This window comes from Sturnira hondurensis, unplaced genomic scaffold (assembly GCF_014824575.4).
Source record: "Sturnira hondurensis isolate 20B ecotype Veracruz unplaced genomic scaffold, ASM1482457v3 Scaffold0003801, whole genome shotgun sequence".
Lineage (NCBI taxonomy): Eukaryota > Metazoa > Chordata > Mammalia > Chiroptera > Phyllostomidae > Sturnira > Sturnira hondurensis.
Window position 1 is genome coordinate 6,636,228 of NW_028076432.1, and position 18,974 is coordinate 6,655,201.

At 39.6% G+C, this 18,974-nt stretch overlaps 1 pseudogene; it reads left to right on the forward strand.

The window, feature by feature from the left end:
• The first annotated feature begins 2,416 nt into the window (after window positions 1-2,416).
• Window positions 2,417-3,249, forward strand: LOC118984781 (iron-sulfur cluster assembly 1 homolog, mitochondrial-like; annotated as a pseudogene).
• The last annotated feature ends 15,725 nt before the right edge of the window (window positions 3,250-18,974 follow it).

The following is an 18,974-nucleotide window of genomic DNA, read 5'->3' on the forward strand; positions in this document are numbered from 1 at the left end:
TCTTCCAGTCATCAGATGGTAATCCGGCACTGAGAGCATTAACTGCTACAACTTAACTGGGGTAAAATGTAACTTTGAAGCAGTGATTTAGCTCGCCTCTCCATTCTCTCTCCCAAGGAAACAATCAGAAACAGATATAAACATGTATGTGCATATATGTGAAAAGATCAGAAATAATTTAAATGCCGAACAATTGGGATGTGGTTAAATACATTAAGGGTTTATTTATTTAATACAATGTAATATAATGCCACCATTAAAATGATGTTTTAGGGAAAAAAGGAAAATATTCACCATATGGTATTGTAACAATTGTGTACAAAACTATAGCATGGTATCAATTGTATTTTCCAAGTATATATGTATTCATGTTTGTGTGTGCACAAAAAAGAACAGAAGAGTAAAAGACTCAAACATTAATCGTGGTTATCTCTGGGTAGTAGAATTACAGGAGATCTTTTTCTCTGTGGTTTTCTTGTATTTTCCAATTTATCCAAAATGTACATGTGTTACTTTCATTATTTGAAACAAATTTTATTTTTTAAAAGAAAGATAAAAAAGTGGTCTAGCTCATCTGGTTTTGTAGTTCCTTTTGACAAAAAAGTTTCACCAAATTCCCCAAGGGCTGGCACAGAAGGCTATTTTTGCGGTACCAACTGTGCCAACTCAAAACATTACTCACAGAACCGGTGTGCAGACCCAAAGGGTCACTTCCCATCCTTTATGGGGCAGACTCACAAGAGGCCATGTGCTGTCTTCTTACATTTTTTCTCATTATTGTTCAAGGGTTTTTAATTATGGTATCCTTGGGGTCTCACAAGCAATGCCACAGCCTTTGCCATTTTTTCCAGTATACTAGGCCATGTGCAAACAAAACTATTTTTTAAAGATTTTATTTATTTACTTTTTTAGAGAGAAGGGGAAGGAGGGAGAAAGAGAGTGATAGATACATGGGTCCCTCTTGCACACCCCCATCTGGGGGCCTGGTCCACGATCCAGGCATGTGCCCTGACTGGGAATTGAACCAGCAACTTTCAGTTCACAGGCCAGAGCTCAATCCACTAAGCCACACCAGCTGGGGCATACACAGAATTATTGATGGCTTTCAGTAATATCCTAGAGGTTCTTAGAGAGGCTGGCAAAATAGACCCTGTTTGGAGATGAAACAGCCTGTCAATAGGAACACAGACTCTGTAGTCCCGCAGACCTTAGAATCCTAACACTGAAATATACTAACTATGTGACCTTGGGTACATTACTTTCTTTGTGCCTCAATTTCCTCACATGTAAATTAGATCACAATAATATCTACCTTAAAATGTCTTATGATGATTAAAAGTGATGATGTAAAGACACTCGACTTGCAGTGGTGAATACAATACACTATACAGATGATGTGTTATAGAACCATATACCTGAAATCTACATAATTTTATTAACCAATGTCACTCCAATAAATTCAACTAAAAAAGAAAAAGTGATAATGAGTGATGAGTACTTAGCACAGTGCCCAGCACATAGTAAGTAATCAATAAGGGAAGCTTCTATATTACTATGATAAATACAAGAAAGAGTTAAAAATAAGCCTATGGGGTATCTAAAAGGGCACAGTCTCTCCTGGTTGAGATTACAAGAGGCTCTACAGAAGGAGAAAACTTAGATATTCTAAGATAAGGGATGGAGGAATTTCAGTTGATGGCAATATCAGTGTGTAGAGCTGAGGAAGCCATAGAACACAGGTGCTAAACAGTTTTCCTGGGCATCATAGGTAGATATATAGATAGATGGATGGATAGATAGATAGATATAAAGTCTTTAGGAGACAAGAATACCAGGTAAAGAAGTTTAGATTTAGCTTATGAATAATGAAGACATTTCATCTATTTATTATAATCTTTATCCCCAGGCGAGTTCATAATATCATACAGGAATGTCCTTTTGCAGTTCACCTGAGCATCACCCCTCGGCCCATCTCCTGTCCCCCACATGCTCTAGTTGAAATACAGCTCCGGCCGTCACCAAGGCAAAGAACCTCCTGGCCAAAACATGAAGTGGTCTTCTGGGGCAGAGGAAGAAACTAGAAATAACAGAGTAAGAAAAGCATACCCCTTTCTTTTTATAGCTATATATACACAATTTGAGGCATCAGGGAAGATGAAAGTTAGCAAGGTTATGCTTGATCTTGGTGAGTAGGATCATTTCCAGGATAAACATTTAAGCGACATAGAAAATACATGTAGAAAATAACAAAAGTTCAGGATGGGTAACAACAGATTTCAAGATTCCTATCAAGCTACAGTAATCAAGACACTGTTCTGACCAGAGCTCTTGGCATCAGTGGGCCCTCCATGTCCATGGAGGGGATTCGAGTGGCCAAGCTCTGGGCCCAAGGCACTGGGGCACCTGGCCCCTGAGGATGTTGCTTCCAGCCACTGTCTGGGCTGTAAGCAGGAGGAAGCTGCAGCCCACCTGGGCCACCCTCACCCTGACACCATCAGTAGTATACAAGATAAAACAACTCCTTGGCCCTGGCCAGGTAGCTCAGTTAGTTAGAGCACCACCCTGATGTGCCAGAGCTGTAGGTTCAACCCTGGGTCAGGGCACATAAAAGAATCAACCAACGAATGCATAAATAACTGGAACAACAAATTGATCTCTCTCTTTCTCTCTCTTCCAAATCAATAAAATAAAATCAAAGAAAACCTTGAAGATAAACCTGGCCCTGACCCACGTGGCTCAGCTGGTTGGGCGTCATCCTGCAAGGTGAAGGATCGGAGGGAAGCTCCTGGTTGGGGTGCATGCCTGGGTTTTGGGTTCAGTCCCTGGTCAGGTAGGGGCTTGTAGGGGAGGCACCCAACCAGTGTTTCTCTCACAGCAATGTTTTTTTCCCTTTCTTCCTCCCTTTCTCCATTGCAAAAAAAAATGTTTAAAGTTAAATAAAAATTTGATTTTTAATTTAAAAATTTTATTTAAAAAATATATATATAAGCCTGAACATGTAGGTGTGAAAGTTGGCGTCTGAACCAGAGGTTGCAATGGCCTTTCTCATACTCTAGAATACACGAAGACAAGAGGGGATTCTGATGAAGCCGTCAGAGATGGAGTCAGGGTGTTCACAGGGAAGAGAGCACAGCTGACACTTTTAGGAACAGAAATGGACTACGTTGAAGACAGCTTATCCACTGAGTCTGTGCTCAATAACCCAATATCAAAGGAACTTGTGGCTGTGGAGAAAGCTTTACTAGTTGACTCCTCAGGCCACTCTGGCTGGGAGCTGCAGGAAAGCACGTGGAAGCCCTGGGCTCGCTGAGGAAACCCGATGACTGTCATGTGCTTGAGGTTGATGACGCACGGCTGTCTTGTGAGGGAAAATGAGGCCAGTGTGCTAAAAAAAAAAGACACTGTTCTGTTGGTGAAAGAATAGACATACAGATCTACAAAATATAATAGAAAGCCCAGAAGTGGAACCTCACATATATGGTGAGTTGATTTCTAACAAAGGTATCACAGCATTCAATGGGGCAAGTTTCCCCAACAAATGGTATTGTAATCACTAGATACACACATGAAGAAATTTAAACTTTAATCATTATCTCACACCATACATAAAAAATGTCATACAGAGAGACACAGGGAGGTCACCAGGATGACAGGCATTGTGCTGCCACTGTCAAGGAACAGCAGAGTGTCAGCAAACCACCAGACACTGGGGGGGAGGCAGGGAACGAATTCTCTCTCACAGCCTGTAGAAGGAACCAATTCTGCCAACACCTTTATTTCAGACTGCTACCCTCCAGGATATGAGACAATAAATTTTGGGGGTAGAGGGCGGGTTTAGGCCAAAAAAAATTGATAAGGACACTGTCCCACAGTGTCCAAGGCATTATGGATGAGATACGAGACAAATTCACATGGACTACCGAGTCCTGTGGAGGAAAAGGGATGGTGAGGCCACTCTCTCAAGGGGAGAGCTCACTGACCCTTGCCTTGACAAGATTTTATTGGGTTCAGTTTGCACAGGAATACAGGTAAAGCTCATTAATCATTGTCAGGCAGTAGGGATCAAACAATACATAGCATACAAAGAACTACAAGGGCCTATTCTGAGTCAGGGTCTGTTAGCTAAAGGGCTACAAAACTTTGGGGAACAAACTCATTTCCTGTTTCAATTCTTATCATTTAATTGAGAGCATTCTTAGCAAAGCAGGTTTCACAGGATTTTGTGCTTTCTTTCTGAGGCCTGATTGCCCTAGGGAACCTGCCATTTCTAGCACAGTGCCATACTCACCACTGGCATTGTTTCAGGTTTAAGGCATTGTTTCAGGCTTAAGTCAGACAGGGGAAGTAAGGCAGCCAAGATATTAGGAGACTTCCTGCAGACAGAATGAGGACTCAGGCTATGTCAAAGCTGAGGGGCAAGGGTCCAGTCCATTATCCTGTTTTTCTATAGCCCCCAAGTTCTTTCCTGGGGAGCCCTGTGATCATGCCTGTCTTAGGTCATCCCTCCCTTGAGGAATCTTACCCTTCATTGGCTAACTGATCAAGCATTGGGGGCCAGGCAGGGTGAAGTCAAAGGAGCAGAGGTGGTGCCCCTGCCAGGGAGATGAGCTTTGTCTCCTTGTGGCTTATGGTCTGAGGGTCACTCACTCAGCCTTAGCCATGGGGGAGTTACAGCTTCTAAAACCAGGCAGGGTGGTTCCCAACAAAAAACCACATACATGTAAATGTAAAAGCTGTAAGACTTTTAGAAGAAAAATTTTGTGATCTTGGGGTAGGATTTCACATAAACAGAAAAAAGAAGTCTATGGCCATATCACCCTGAACGCACCTGATTTCATCTGATCTTGGAAGTTTATGCATTCTCAGGTTGGGCCTGGTTAGTACTTAGATAGGAGAAAAAAGAAGAAATTAGTTTAATATGGAATCTCATCAAAATTCAAATCTTTTGCTATTTTAGAGACATCATTAAAAAAGTGAAAAGGCAGTCATAGACTAGATAAAACATTTTATATACTCATATATCAACTAAAGGACTTGTATCCAGAACATACAAAGAACTCTTAAATCCTCCCACCCCACAAAAAATAAGCAAACAATCCAAAGGGAAAAAAGTAGACTGAAGACTTGGACAGATACTTCACCAGAGAATATATAGGGACAATCATTAAGCAATCAACATTATGAGTCATCAGGTAACTGCACATTAAAATCATAATAAGATACCACTATACACCTACCTAAATGGCTAAAATTAAAAAGACTGACAATATCAGTCTGAGAAGGATATGGGACAAAATGGCACTCTCACATGCTGGTGGTAACAAAAATATGATACAGCCACTTGGAAAATGGTGTGATAGCTTTTTTAAATATTCTTTAATTTTTTTATTGATTTTTAGAGAAAGAGGAAAGGAGAGAGAAAGAAAAAGAAACATCAATTTGTTGTTCCACTTATTTATGCATTCACTGGTTTAATCTTGTATCTGCCCTGACCAAGGATCAGACCTGCAACCTTGGCCTATTGGGACAACACTCCAACCGAGTTGCTAGGCCAGAGCTTTGGTAGTTTCTTATAATTAAACATACACTTGACATACAATCCAGAATGCCACTCCTATGCATTTACTCAAGGGAAATTAACACATGTCCGCACAAAGACTTGTCCATGAATGTCCATAGCAGCTTTATTCATAATAGCCCCAAACTATAAATTATCCAATTGATCACCAACAGGTAAATAGGTAACCAAATTATTATATGTCTATACAATGAAATACCCAGAAACAAAAAGGAACAAACTACACATGCATGCAACATGGATGAATCTCTAGAGGTATGTATGTATAAAAGAGTACATACTGTGTGACTCCATTTACATACAATTCTAGAAAATTTAAATTAATCTACAGGGGCAGAGAGTAAACCAGTGCTTGCTGGGGATGAAGGTGGAGGGTACGCCAAATGACTGCAGAGGGGCACTTAGGGAAAACTCATTGAACTGTATACTTTAAATAAGTGCACTTTATTGTATATAAATTATACCTCAGTACACTGTGAGAGATACTACGTATACCAGGTACAGTGCTAAAGACTTGTGTAACACACAGATGATAAAATATTACTGTTCCCTAGCTTCACATTTACAAATACTATCTTCAGTGTTTTCAGTAAAGAGAGAGTTGTTGTTACTGTTTTTTATGCTCCCCTCTCCTGGTTTGCCTATCCAACACGCACTTATTGAGCTCCTACTGTGTGCCAGGCATTTAGCTCCATGTTAGGCATACAGAGACAGGCAGACAACCTTCACAAGGTGCCTGACCTCTCAGAACCACAAAGCCAACTGCAAACCATGATAACGACTTCTGTGATACAGACAATATACGGAATTTTAAAGAAGGGCATTTGCGTGATTGGCAATGGTTTCCTGGAGCAAGTAACATCTAAGCTCCTATCTAAAGAGTGAGTTTTAGTTAACCCAAACACAGCCAACTGTCCCCCCAGAAATGCCCCCTTTCAGTAAAGACAGGGACTTCTAGTATGTTCACATATACTTTTTCAGATTAATGCTTCCCCAACTAATCAGTGTCTCAAAATGGGTGCTGTTTATCCTTGTGTTTAGTTTAATACCAGAAACAAGTATGTGTGTGAACCAAAACCTTGGTACATTTTATGACTGAAACTCTTACCCAACTTTGTACATTATAGCTTGTTATACTATTCATAGCTTATATTTTAAACCTTATTTTAGGTAGTTTTAATTATAGATTTACAAATTATTTATTGAAAAATAAACCGATACAATTAATTTCATGGTCAAATCAGGAAAAAAGAAGGAAATCAATAGTCTATGTATAAGATATAGTAAAAACTAACGTTTTAAAATCTATCTCTTCCTCTAAAAGAGAGTAGGGGGTAGTTCTTAATGCAGAGTGTTACCCACACCCTAAGGTTTTTGGAAATCTGAGGGATGGTTTTGTGATAATTATGATGATTGGAAGAGCTATTTGCATTCAGAGGTGAGGGCCAAAGATGCTAAATGCCCTGCAATTCTCAGGACAATCCCCCATATACAAAAGTTACTGCTCCCAATGCTAATAGCATCCCCTTTGAGAAGTACCATTAGGTGGCCTCCAGTGGTCTTTCCAGCTCTGGATGTTTGTTAGTGAATCCGATTGATTCATTTGAACCAGCATTGCTTTACTTTAGTATTTTAAATGTCAATTTTATGTTTTATTTTTATTTATGGATTTTTTTTTTTAGAGAGAGAGAGAGGGAGGGAGGGAGGGAGAGAGAGACATCAGTTTGTTGTCTGATGTATTCATCATGTATTCATTGGTTGATTCCTGTATGTGCCCTGACCAGGGATCAAACCTGCAACCTTGGCATATCTGGACAATGTTCCAGCCAACTGAGCCACTCAGCCAGGGCCTTACATGTCAATTTTAATAAGCAGACAAGATCAGTTAACTAGGTATCTGTGATGATACATTTTATGTGTTAACTTTGCTGGGTCACAGTGATAGGATATTCTGGGTGTTTAGGTAGAGGTGTTTTGGGTAAGATTAACATTTAAATCAGTAGATGTTTAGTAAAGCAGGTTGCCTTCCATGGTATGTCTGGGCCTTATCCAATCAATGGAAGGTCTTAATAGAATAAAATATTGATCTTCCCTAAGAAAGAGAAATTCTTCCAGCAGAATTTGCCTTTAAACTTGAACTATACATTTTCATTCCATCCTCTATAATTGAGTGAACCAATTCTTTAAAATAAACCTATCTATCTATCCATACACCCTATTTATTCTGTTTCTCCAGAGAACCCTGACTAGTACAATAACCTTATTCTTGGCCATAAGATTAGAAAATATGGGGTGCAGAAATGCAGTTAATGCGTATTATTACATTTACCCTGGATAAGGATTGTCATGATCTCATTAAGTGCACAACTTAAATCTTAAACACAGCATGTACCTGAGTTTTACAATGCCACTGAGTGCTTTGCTGAGCCTGCTGACCTCTGCACTTTTATTTTTAAATATATTTTTAGTTTTTCTTTATTTTTATTTTTTCTTTTTTCTTCTTTTCCCCTGTGCACTTTTAAGCTCATGTGCAATATGAAGAGCATAATCCGTATGCTCCTGATTCATTTACACTTAACTCTTCAAGATTTTTCAGTTATCACTCTGAGCCTTATGGATGCTTGAGCTAGCTTTATTAAGTCTTTGTTCCAAAAAAGAAAAGTCACCTTTTGCTCTCTTAAAGAAATGAAATAAAGTAGGAATTCAAGCTGAAATGAATTTAAAATACATGATTTCTAATTTGGCTCTTTACTCCCCTTTTCAATTACATTCACTTTTACTCATTACATCTTCAGTTGGGAAAAAAAAAATGATCCGAAATCTACTCAAAGTTCTCTCTCAGATACACACACACACAAACACACACTCACAGAGTCTTCAAACCAAAAGCAGGAAGTAATTTTTGTAAAAAATATATTAACTATATTTATTTTCTTGCCTTGGCTGTTTGTAACCAAGGTTACATTGTGGTGAATTAGTGTCAAGGTCAGTAGATCATAATGCAACTTTTTTAGAGATTGTGTGTGTGTGTGTGTGTATGTGTGTGTATGTGTGTTTCCCTTTAAGTGCCTCATGTTGCTTTGCAAAGTCTGTGTAATGTAATACATGTAATCACCCTTTCAACACACAGATTTCTCTGATGTGGCCTTATTCCAGCAAAAACAGCGCTATCTGATCCAACACACTAATGCTCCTGAGACACCGAGCAATAACAAACCAATATGAACACTGGGAAAAAGGAAAACCAAATATTGACAAAGAAATTAAAGTGCAGTTTTGCACTCTTAAGGGGCTGACCTCACAGCTCTAGGTTAAACTTAAGATCTTAGTACTTTCTGGGCACTGACTTTTAACTATTCATAGGAGTAAATTTCTTATAGTTGAATAACAATCTTTCAAATACTACTTTAAAGATTATAATTTAAAAAAAAAACTCCTATTTCTCTGGCTTTGATAACTAAAGTTTTATTTCAGAATTGGACATTTACTAATAATATTCCAGACTCTAAGATAATAACAGTTAATTAACCTGGCAATAATTATAGTCTATTTTTTTCAGAGAAATAAGAACATAATGTGAACCATGCATCAGATAAAACTTTGCCTTCAAACAACAATATACTTAGTACTTGAAATCAAATTTAGATACAGAGGTGTTCTTTTGAGGGAATGAATGAGAATGGGCTATTTTAAATAAATTTGTTTAACTGATTTCTTTTTAAATTACAAGTTATTATAATATATGCTTATTACAAAAAATACAGACAAGCAGCAAGAAAGAAATCATCTATTCACAGCCCTAGCTAGGGAGCTCAGTTCGTTGGAGCTTCATCCTGATACACCAGGGTGGTGGGTTCCATCCCTGGTGGGGCACACACAGGAATCAATCCAAGGATGCATGGATGGATGGAACAGCAAATTGCTTTTTCTCTTCCCCCTACCCGGCCCCATCGTCTCTCTCTCTCTAAGATTTAAAAAGGAAAAAGGAAAAATATATATACTCAGGTCCACCCATCCAGAGGCACACATGTTGACAACGCATTTCAAAGCCATATGGTTCAGGAGTGAAGAGCTCAGGTCCCAGAGTCAGACTGTGTGCATTCGGAACTAGCTCCACAACTTACCACCTCTATGAATTTGAACTCGTAATTTAACCTCTCTGTCTCAGCTCTCTCATCTGTAAAACAGAAGTCCGAGGATGTTGTGAAGATTAAGTTAGATAAATTGACCAGTGAGCCTAGCATAAAGCAACTAATCAATGAATGTTAACTCTTTTCAGTTCAACTTCCCACATCCTTATTAGTGTTTTCAAGTAGAAACCTTGCTGGTTTTGACTTACACTTGAAAAAAGCACTGAGAGTCTTAGAAAATAGTCACATAATCAAAACATTTTTTTCTTATTTTTAAAAATACTGTGTAAGAGGAAAATCGTGGATAAAATATTCCTAAAATCAAGACTGAAGCCCTAGCTTGTCTGGGTCAGTGGGTTGAGCACCAAAGTGTGAACCAAAAGGTCACTGGTTTGATTCTCAGCCAGGGTATATGCCTGGGTTGCAGGCCAGGTCCCTGGTGGGGTAGCACAAGAGGCAACCACACACTGATGTTTCTCTACCTCTTGCTCCCTCCCTTTCCCTCTCTCTAAAAAATAAATAAAATCTTTTAAAAAAAATATCAAGACTGGTGATTTTAAAGCAAGAACTAGCTTTTATTTTAAAAATCAAAGTAATTTTTTCATTCAATAGTTTTTTTATGCACTGTGGGAGAAAAGGAGCCATGTACTAAAACCTGACAAACTCAGAGGAGGCCTCCATGGTAGTCTTATGAACTCAGAAACCCAAAGTAAGCACATAGGATGTTCAGAAATTAAAACTTTCTAACTGAAAGCAGGTCATGGTGGATAGTCATATCCAAAGCCAGTATTTTTCTCTAACAAAAATCAATCTTTCCCTTAACTGAGCCCATCTATGATAACATACCTTTGGAATGTCAAATTTCCTTTTTCTGGACCCCTCAAAGCACAGGCACCAAACCTGGGGGAGGCTACAGATCCCTTCACTGTTATTGTTATCATGTTAATTGTTGACTATTACTACCCTGTACACACCTAGGTAAAAGATGTGTCTATCATTTTACTTTTTATACAGTCCCAGAGGTTTCCCTTCTCGGCTTTCTCCTGCCTCCCTAATCTATCAGCAAAAGATTTTATGTAACACCCTTACGCCTCCTCTTTTGATTATAATGTATAAAATGAGGTGAAAACATGCTATTTTCTGGAGCATTATCTGATGCAGACATCTCTCACTGGATGAGATACGAGACAAATTCACATGGACTACCGAGTCCTATGGAGGAAAAGGGATGGTGAGGCCACTCTCTCAAGGGGAGAGCTCACTGACCCTTGCCTTGACAAGATTTTATTGGGTTCAGTTTGCACAGGAATACAGGTAAAGCTCATTAATCATTGTCAGGCAGTAGGGATCAAACAATACATAGCATACAAAGAACTACAAGGGCCTATTCTGAGTCAGGGTCTGTAGCTAAAGGGCTACAAAACTTTGGGGAACAAACTCATTTCCTGTTTCAATCCTTATCATTTAATTGAGAGCATTCTTAGCAGAGCAGATTTCACAGGATTTTGTGCTTTCTTTCTGAGGCCTGATTGCCCTAGGGAACCTGCCATTTCTAGCACAGTGCCATACCCACCATTGGCATTGTTTCAGGTTTAAGGCATTGTTTCAGGCTTAAGTCAGACAGGGGAAGTAAGGCAGCCAAGATATTAGGAGACTTCTTGCAGACAGAATGAGGACTCAGGCTCTATCAAAGTTGAGGGATGAGGGTCCATCATCCCCTTTTTCTATAGCCCCCAAGTTCTTTCCTGAGGCCCCCCGTGATCATGCCTGTCTTAGGTCATTCCTCCCTTGAGGAATCTTACCCTTCATTGGCTAACTGATCAAGCGTTGGGGGCCAGGCAGGGTGAAGTCAAAGGAGGAGAGGTGGTGCCCCTGCCAGGGAGATGAGCTTTGTCTTCTTAGTGGCTTATGGTCTGAAGGTCACTCACTCAGCCTTAGCCATGGGGGAGTTACAGCTTTTGAAACCAGGCAGGGCGGTTCCCAACAATTATCTCAATTTATTGAGGTTTTGCTTCCTGATGATAATATCAGTCTAGCTCACATAAACTCATGGAAATTCTACAAGTTTGGACAGTACTTACATTGACCTACTCATTGTGGGGCCTTTGGCTAGTCTCTTAACCTTTCTGAGCAATAGTTCCCACATCTACAAAATGTGAATAATATGGTATCAGCTGCAGAGAGTTATTGAGAGGATAAAATGATATGCTGTATGGAAAGCACTTTGCACAGGAATGGACACATGGAAAATATTCAATAAAATATACCTTAGGATAATCTTTGCATTTATCGGGGCACTGAACAATCTTATGTCCAGGATGGCATAAGTGCCATTATAGTCTTGCTTTTACTCTTAGTGGTTTATCTACTTTGGATAGCAAGAGCACTTTCTCTTTTTTAAAGCTTTTTGTCCATTATTTAGTGACTTTATAAGGCAGCTAGAACTGCTCATTTTGTAACCAGAAAAGCTGGTGTTTGTGCTACCTGTCACCTACCAGACCCAATAAGCAGTGACAAGGGTTGAATCTTCGTAAGCACTTTATTCAGATGCCCGGTGATCTGAGAAGATGGTGAGTTTGTACCTTAACAGATTGTCTTAAATTTTCATTGTAAAATGGCCCTGTTCATAAGGACAACAAAGTGTAGGTAAGGGGTTTGGAATTCAGAGAAAGTTAATTGGATGAAAAAACTATAGCATTCTTTCTCTGGGCGGTAGTCTTTAGCTGTGTCCTGGGCAATGGGCATCTCACTTTGGAGCACCATGGCTCAGGCACCCTGTTGAATTGCTTGCAGTCCTCCTGGGGTACAAAGTGGAACTGTTTATGGACTCCTGGAGTCAGGGTGGGTCATATCATCAGTTTCTGGAACAGTAACTTTTACACACATTTTTTTTCCACTAAGCTTAGACCTATTACTTAAACTAAAATGCTCCAACTTTCTGTCCCCATTAATTTTATTTAGCTCTGTGTTCCCTTCCAGATTACAATTTATTAGAGGAGAGGCATGCTGTTTTCATTATCTTTTAAAGTTTTATTTTATTGTCATTCCAGAGAGAGGGGAAGAGGGCGAGAAACATGGATGTAAGGGAGAAACACCAATTGCCTGCCTCCTGCCTGCGCCCCAACCAGGGATCAAGCCTGCAGCCTGGGCATGTGCCCTGACTGGGAATTGAACTCATGACATTCCAGTTACACAGGATGACACTCCAACCAACTGAGCCATGCCAGCCAGGGCTCATTGTTAAATTCTTTCCAGGCATGTAGAAAGGGCCTGACACATACTACATACTACATAAGAAATATTTTTTTAAATATTTTATTTATTTATCTTTAGAGGGAAAGGGAAGGAGAGAAATATCAATGTATGGTTGCTTCTCGTGAGTCCCCTGCTGGGGACTGGCCTGCAACCCAGGCATGTGCCCTGACTGGGAATCAAACCGCGATCATCTGGTTCGCAGGCCCGTGCTCAATCCACTGAGCTACACCAGCCAGGACATAAGAAATATTTATTGAGTAGACAAATTCATAAGACATTTCTGATTTTATCATCTAAACCAATGGTTCTCTAAGTGTGGACTTTAAATGAGCAGCATAGGCATCACCTTGAGTTTGTTCGAAATGCACATGCAACCTAGTCTATCTGGGTATAAGGCACAGCAAACTATGTATGATCTACTGAGCTATTTATATGATTAACTATTCATGTTCATATGATGATGCCTGTTACACTTTGAGAACTACTGATCTAGACAGTATTACCACCATTTCCTAAATCTAAAAAACATTACACTGAACAAAAGAAGCCAGAGACAAAAGAGCACACGTGAATTCATAACCAGAATAGTGGGAATGGCCAGTAGTTCACTTGGTTAGAGAGTCCTCCCAATACGCCAAAGCTGAGGGTTCAGTCCCAGTCAAGGCGCATCCAAGAGTCAACCAATGAATGCATAAATAACTGGAACAACAAATCGATGTTTCTCTCTCTTTCTAAAATCAATCACTCAGTCAGCCAGTCAAAAAGAAACCAGACTAGTGGTTGCTTGGGTTGGGGAGAGGTCTGATCAGAAAAAAGCATGAGGGTAATTTCTAAAGTATTGGAAAGTTTTATCTAAACCTTGATGGGATGTAGATTAGGGTGCATACCATGTCAAAATGTACCAAAATGTATACTTAAGATCTGTGCATTTCACTATTTGTCATAAAATACCAACCAAACATAAAATAAAATAAATTAATGCCATTCTAATTATTTCTATGTCAGTTTTATCAGCAAGAGGTGTATTTTTACATAACAATCTTAAGATGCCCTACATGGTGCTGCATGATCTAACCCCTACTTACTTCCCTAGTATTACCTGTTACCAAGCCTCTGTCCCTTTGTATACCCTTCACCAGCGCGAAGCCTGCAGTTCCCCAGTGATACACATTCCTGTCCTGCCACAAGGCCTTCGCTCATATTGTTTCTGCTCCCTAGATGCTTCTCTTTCTTTCTTTTCACTTGCTTTAATACCCATTCTTTTCTCAGTTCTAATCCTTCTGTTTGTTCCTCAGGGGAGCCCTCCCAAATCTCACTCTATTATCTGTGTCCACGGAATCTTTTGTAGGGCTACTGTGTATGCTTGTGCAGATTTTGCCTTTAAACAAGGGTTCCCAGCTGAGGGGATAACAGCTGAAATCCAGTGTGTGCTCCACTCACAAAGCCTTGCACATAGAGCAGGGCTGAGCCAACCTGGAAGAAGGGCGGCCTGGTTCTGATTCATCAAAGGCATGGTTTGCTTGCCAACTGCTGCTATTCTCTGCTATTCTTGGTTGTTTCTGTCTTTGGGGACACTTTTTTTATTTTTAAATTATTGATTGACTGATTGATTTTTAGAGAAGAGGGGAATGGGGGGAAGAGACAGAGACAGAGACAGAGAGAGAGACATTGATTTGTTGTTCCACTTATTTCTGCATTAATTAGTGTTTCTTGTATGTGCCCTGACCAGGGGTCAAACCTGCAACCTTGGCACATCAGAACAATGCTCTTACCCACTGAGCTACCCAATCAGGGCATGCGGACACCTTTTAAAAATAGCACAAAAATACAATTTTGGCAAGCAGTAGCCCTGACCTTGTACTTCCCCTTCACAGTACTTCTCACAATGGTAATTTTACCTGTATTTGTGCAATTGTTTGGTTAATATTTGTTTCTCCCACTTAGACAGTAAGTTCTATGACAGTAGGAAACTGTCTGGTTTTGCTTATTATCAAGAATGTCCAGCTCCTGCCCTGGCTGGCGTAGCTCTGTGGATTGAGCGTGGGCCTGCGAACCAGACGATCGCAGTTCGATTCCCAGTCAGGGCACATGCCTGGGTTGCAGGCCAGTTCCTTGCAGGCTAACTACCAGCAGGGGACGCACAAAAAAAAGGCAACCATACATTGATGTTTCTCTCCCTCTCTCCTTCCCCTCTATAAATAAATGGATAAAATTTAAAAAAAAAAAGAATGTCCAGCTCCTAAAACAGTGCCTGGTACATAGTGGGTATTCAGTAAACATTTATTAAATGCATTAGACTTTTAAAAAAGTTATTGATTGATTATAGAGAGGAAGAGAGAAACATTGATTTGTTGTCCCATTTATTTATGCATTCATTGGTTGATTCTTGTGTGTGCCCTGCCAGGTGGTGGAACTTGCAACTTTGGTGAATTTGGACGATGCTCTAACCAACTGAACTACCATGCCAGGGCCTGCATAAGACTTTTTTTTTTTTCTAAGAGAGAGGGAAAGGGAATGAGAAAGAGGAGGAGAGAAACATCAATGTGCAGGAGAAACATCAATGGGTTGCCTTTCATAGGCCCCCAACCAGGGACCTGCCCCACAACCCAGATACGTGTCCTTACTAATAATCAAACCAGTGACCTTTCAGTTTGTGGGATGATGCCCAACCTGCTAAGCCACACCAGTCAGGGCAAGACGTTTTTTAATCATGGGAAAATATTAGGCTTTTTGAAGGTACAGACTATGTCTAATTTTCCTTTTTTATCTCCTCCTCCCCTTTGCAATTATCATACTGCTTTGCACATAAATGGCATTCAGTAAATTCCTCCTGATTGATTTAAAAATGTTCAAAGAAGCCACATGATGTTCTGTTCATACAAAACTGGATCTGGAAGCATATGATTACACACTGCATGAGTGATGATGAACAGCTGCTATTTATGAAGCCAAAAAGACAAAAAATGTTGAATGGATGAGAAATAGACTTCAATTGAAATGGGAAGGATTTAATTTAGCTTTTCAAACTCATTTCCTGACATGAAGCTTACAAGACTCTAGAAGATAATACCAAGAGAGGCTGTGAATTTTCATTTCCTTTATAAATAAATGATCTTCAAAAAGTTTCCAAGGTAGAACAACCACTTATTTGAAGGCTAAGGGGTATTTCTGACTAGGGTTCTCAACACTCTAATAGGGGATCGATTTTTTTTTTAAAAAGCACTTTTTGTTTTTTTAAAGATTTTATTTATTTATTCTTTAGAGAGGGGAAGGGACGGAGAAGGAGAGGGAGAGAAACATTGCTGTGTGGTTGCCTATCATACTCCCCCTACTGGGGCCCTGGCCTGCAACACAGGCATGTGCCCTAGACTGAGAATCAAACCCACAACACTTTGATTTCCAGGCTGGCACTCAGCCACTGAGCCACACCAGCCAGGAGGAAGGGGGAAAATTTTACAGAAAAGTTGCAAAAATAGTAAAGAGAGTTTACTATTAGTGTGTACCTCTCACCTAGTTTCCCTTTGTTAACATCTTACATTATCATGGTGCATTTGTCAAAATTAAAAATTGAAATACACATAACTATTAACTAAACTGCAGACTTTATTTGGATTTTCCCAGTTTCTCCAATTATGCCCCCTTTCTATCCCAAGTGAGATTTTTTTATTTCAACAGTGTATAAAAAACAAACAAGAACAACAACAACAACAAAAATAAGGACAAAAAAAAAGAAAAAAGAAAAAGAAATCCAAAAAAGTAAAACAAGAAAAAAACAAAAAAGGAGAAAAAAGATAAAAGGTCTATAAAAGATTATGTCTGTCATACACATTTGGTCTAAACTCAGACTAGAATTACATAAATCTAGAGCTGACTGAATCCCTCATCTCGAGGTAAAAGTACAATATTTCGGCTTTCCAAGAAAGTTTAAATAACATCCCTAGCTCTGCCACGTTAAAGAGCTGTGTGTCTTTGAACTGTTTCATTACACTTAGCCTTGCTTCTCACATTTGTAAAATTGGGGTGGTAAGACTTCTCCGACTGTGATGGCTCCTGAAATCCTTCGCAGTAGAATTCAATGTTAAAAACTTAAGATTTTAAATAGGTAATTAGGCTTTTATAATTATTAAATTAATACCACAAAGACCCTCTAAACTAAAGACCTGTGGTATTTTATATGTTAAATTAGCGACAAAGGCCCTGGCTGGTGTGGCTCAGTGGATTGAGTGCTGGCCTGCAAATCAAAAGGTCACCAGTTTGACTCCCAGTCAGGGCATATGCCTGAGTTGCAGGCAAGGTTGCCAGTAGGGGATGCATGAGAGGCAACCAGCCAATAACGTTTCTCTCCCTTTCTTTCTCCATCCTTTCTCCTCTGTCTAAAAATAAATTTAAAAATCTTTTAAAAAATTAGTTACATGTAAGCCGGGAAACCATTAAAGTCCTAGAGGAGAGCATTGGCAGGAAACTCTCAGATATTCCACGCAGCAATATTTTTACTGATTCGTCCCCTAGAGCAAGGGATATAAAGGAAAGAATACACAAATGGGATCTCATCAAAATTAAAAGCTTCTGCATGGCTAAGGAAAACAGTATCAAGATACAAAGAGAAGCAACTGTTTGGGAAAACGTATTTGCCAATGATACCTCAGACAAAGGTTTAATCTCCAAAATATACAAAGAACTCACTCGACTCCACTCAAAGAAGACAAGCAACCCGATTAAAAAATGGGCAGAGGACTTGAACAGACATTTCTCCAAGGAGGACATACAGAGGATCCAGAGACACATGAAAAGATGCTCGATATCGCTAGCTATCAGAGAGATGCAAATTAAAACCACAATGAGATACCACTTAACACCAGTCAGAATGGCTATCATAAACAAAGAAACAAACAACAAGTGCTGGAGAGGTTGTGGGGAAAAGGGGACCCTAGTTCACTGTTGGTGGGATTGCAGACTGGTACAACCACTATGGAAAACAGTATGGAATTTTCTAAGAAAACTAAAAATGAACGTGCCTTTTGACCCAGCAATTCCACTCTTAGGAGTATATCCTAAGAACCCTGAAACACCAATCCAAAAGAACCTATGCACCCCGATGTTCATAGCAGCACAATTTACAATAGCCAAGAGTTGGAAGCAACCTAAATGCCCATCGGTCGATGACTGGATCAAAAAACTATGATACATTTACACAATGGAATTCTATGCCGCAGAAAGGAAGAAGGAGCTCCTACCCTTTGCAACATCATGGATGGAACTGGAAAGCATTATGCTGAGCAAAATAAGCCAGGCAGTGAAAGACAAATACCATATGATCTCACCATTAACAGGAATCTAAACAACAAAACAAACAAGTAAGCAAAATGTAACCAAAGACACTGAAATACAAAACGTGCTGACAGGGTCCAGAGGGGAGAGGGGAGAGAATCACAGGGGAAAAGGGGAGGGACTCACATGAATAAGTATGAAGGACACATGGACAATAACTAAGATGGGGGGCGGAGATGGGAGGGGGTGGGGAGCACTGGGGGGGGGCAGGGCTGGGAATACAAGAAAGAAAACTGTACTTGAACAAAAGTTGAATTAAAAAAAATTAGTTACAAAGTTGAACAACAATTTAAACACACAAAATAACAAACAAATAAATAAATTTAGTGACAAAAACTGTCCTTGAATAAACTTTAGTCAGACTCCCTTGAGCCCTCCGCTACAGGAGGCTTTGTCCTTGGGTCTTTGGTGTGCCTGGTCAAGTTGTAGCAAGAATTCTGCTAAGTCAGTTAGAGAGAATCCTCTACCCTTGATATCCGATCACCCTCGATATTTGATCCAACTCCTTATGTCCCACCCTCGATATATGTCATTACCTGGCAAGTTNTTAAAAAAAATTAGTTAAAAAGTTGAACAACAATTTAAACACACAAAATAACAAACAAATAAATAAATTTAGTGACAAAAACTGTCCTTGAAAAAACTTTAGTCAGACTCCCTTGAGCCCTCCGCTACAGGAGGCT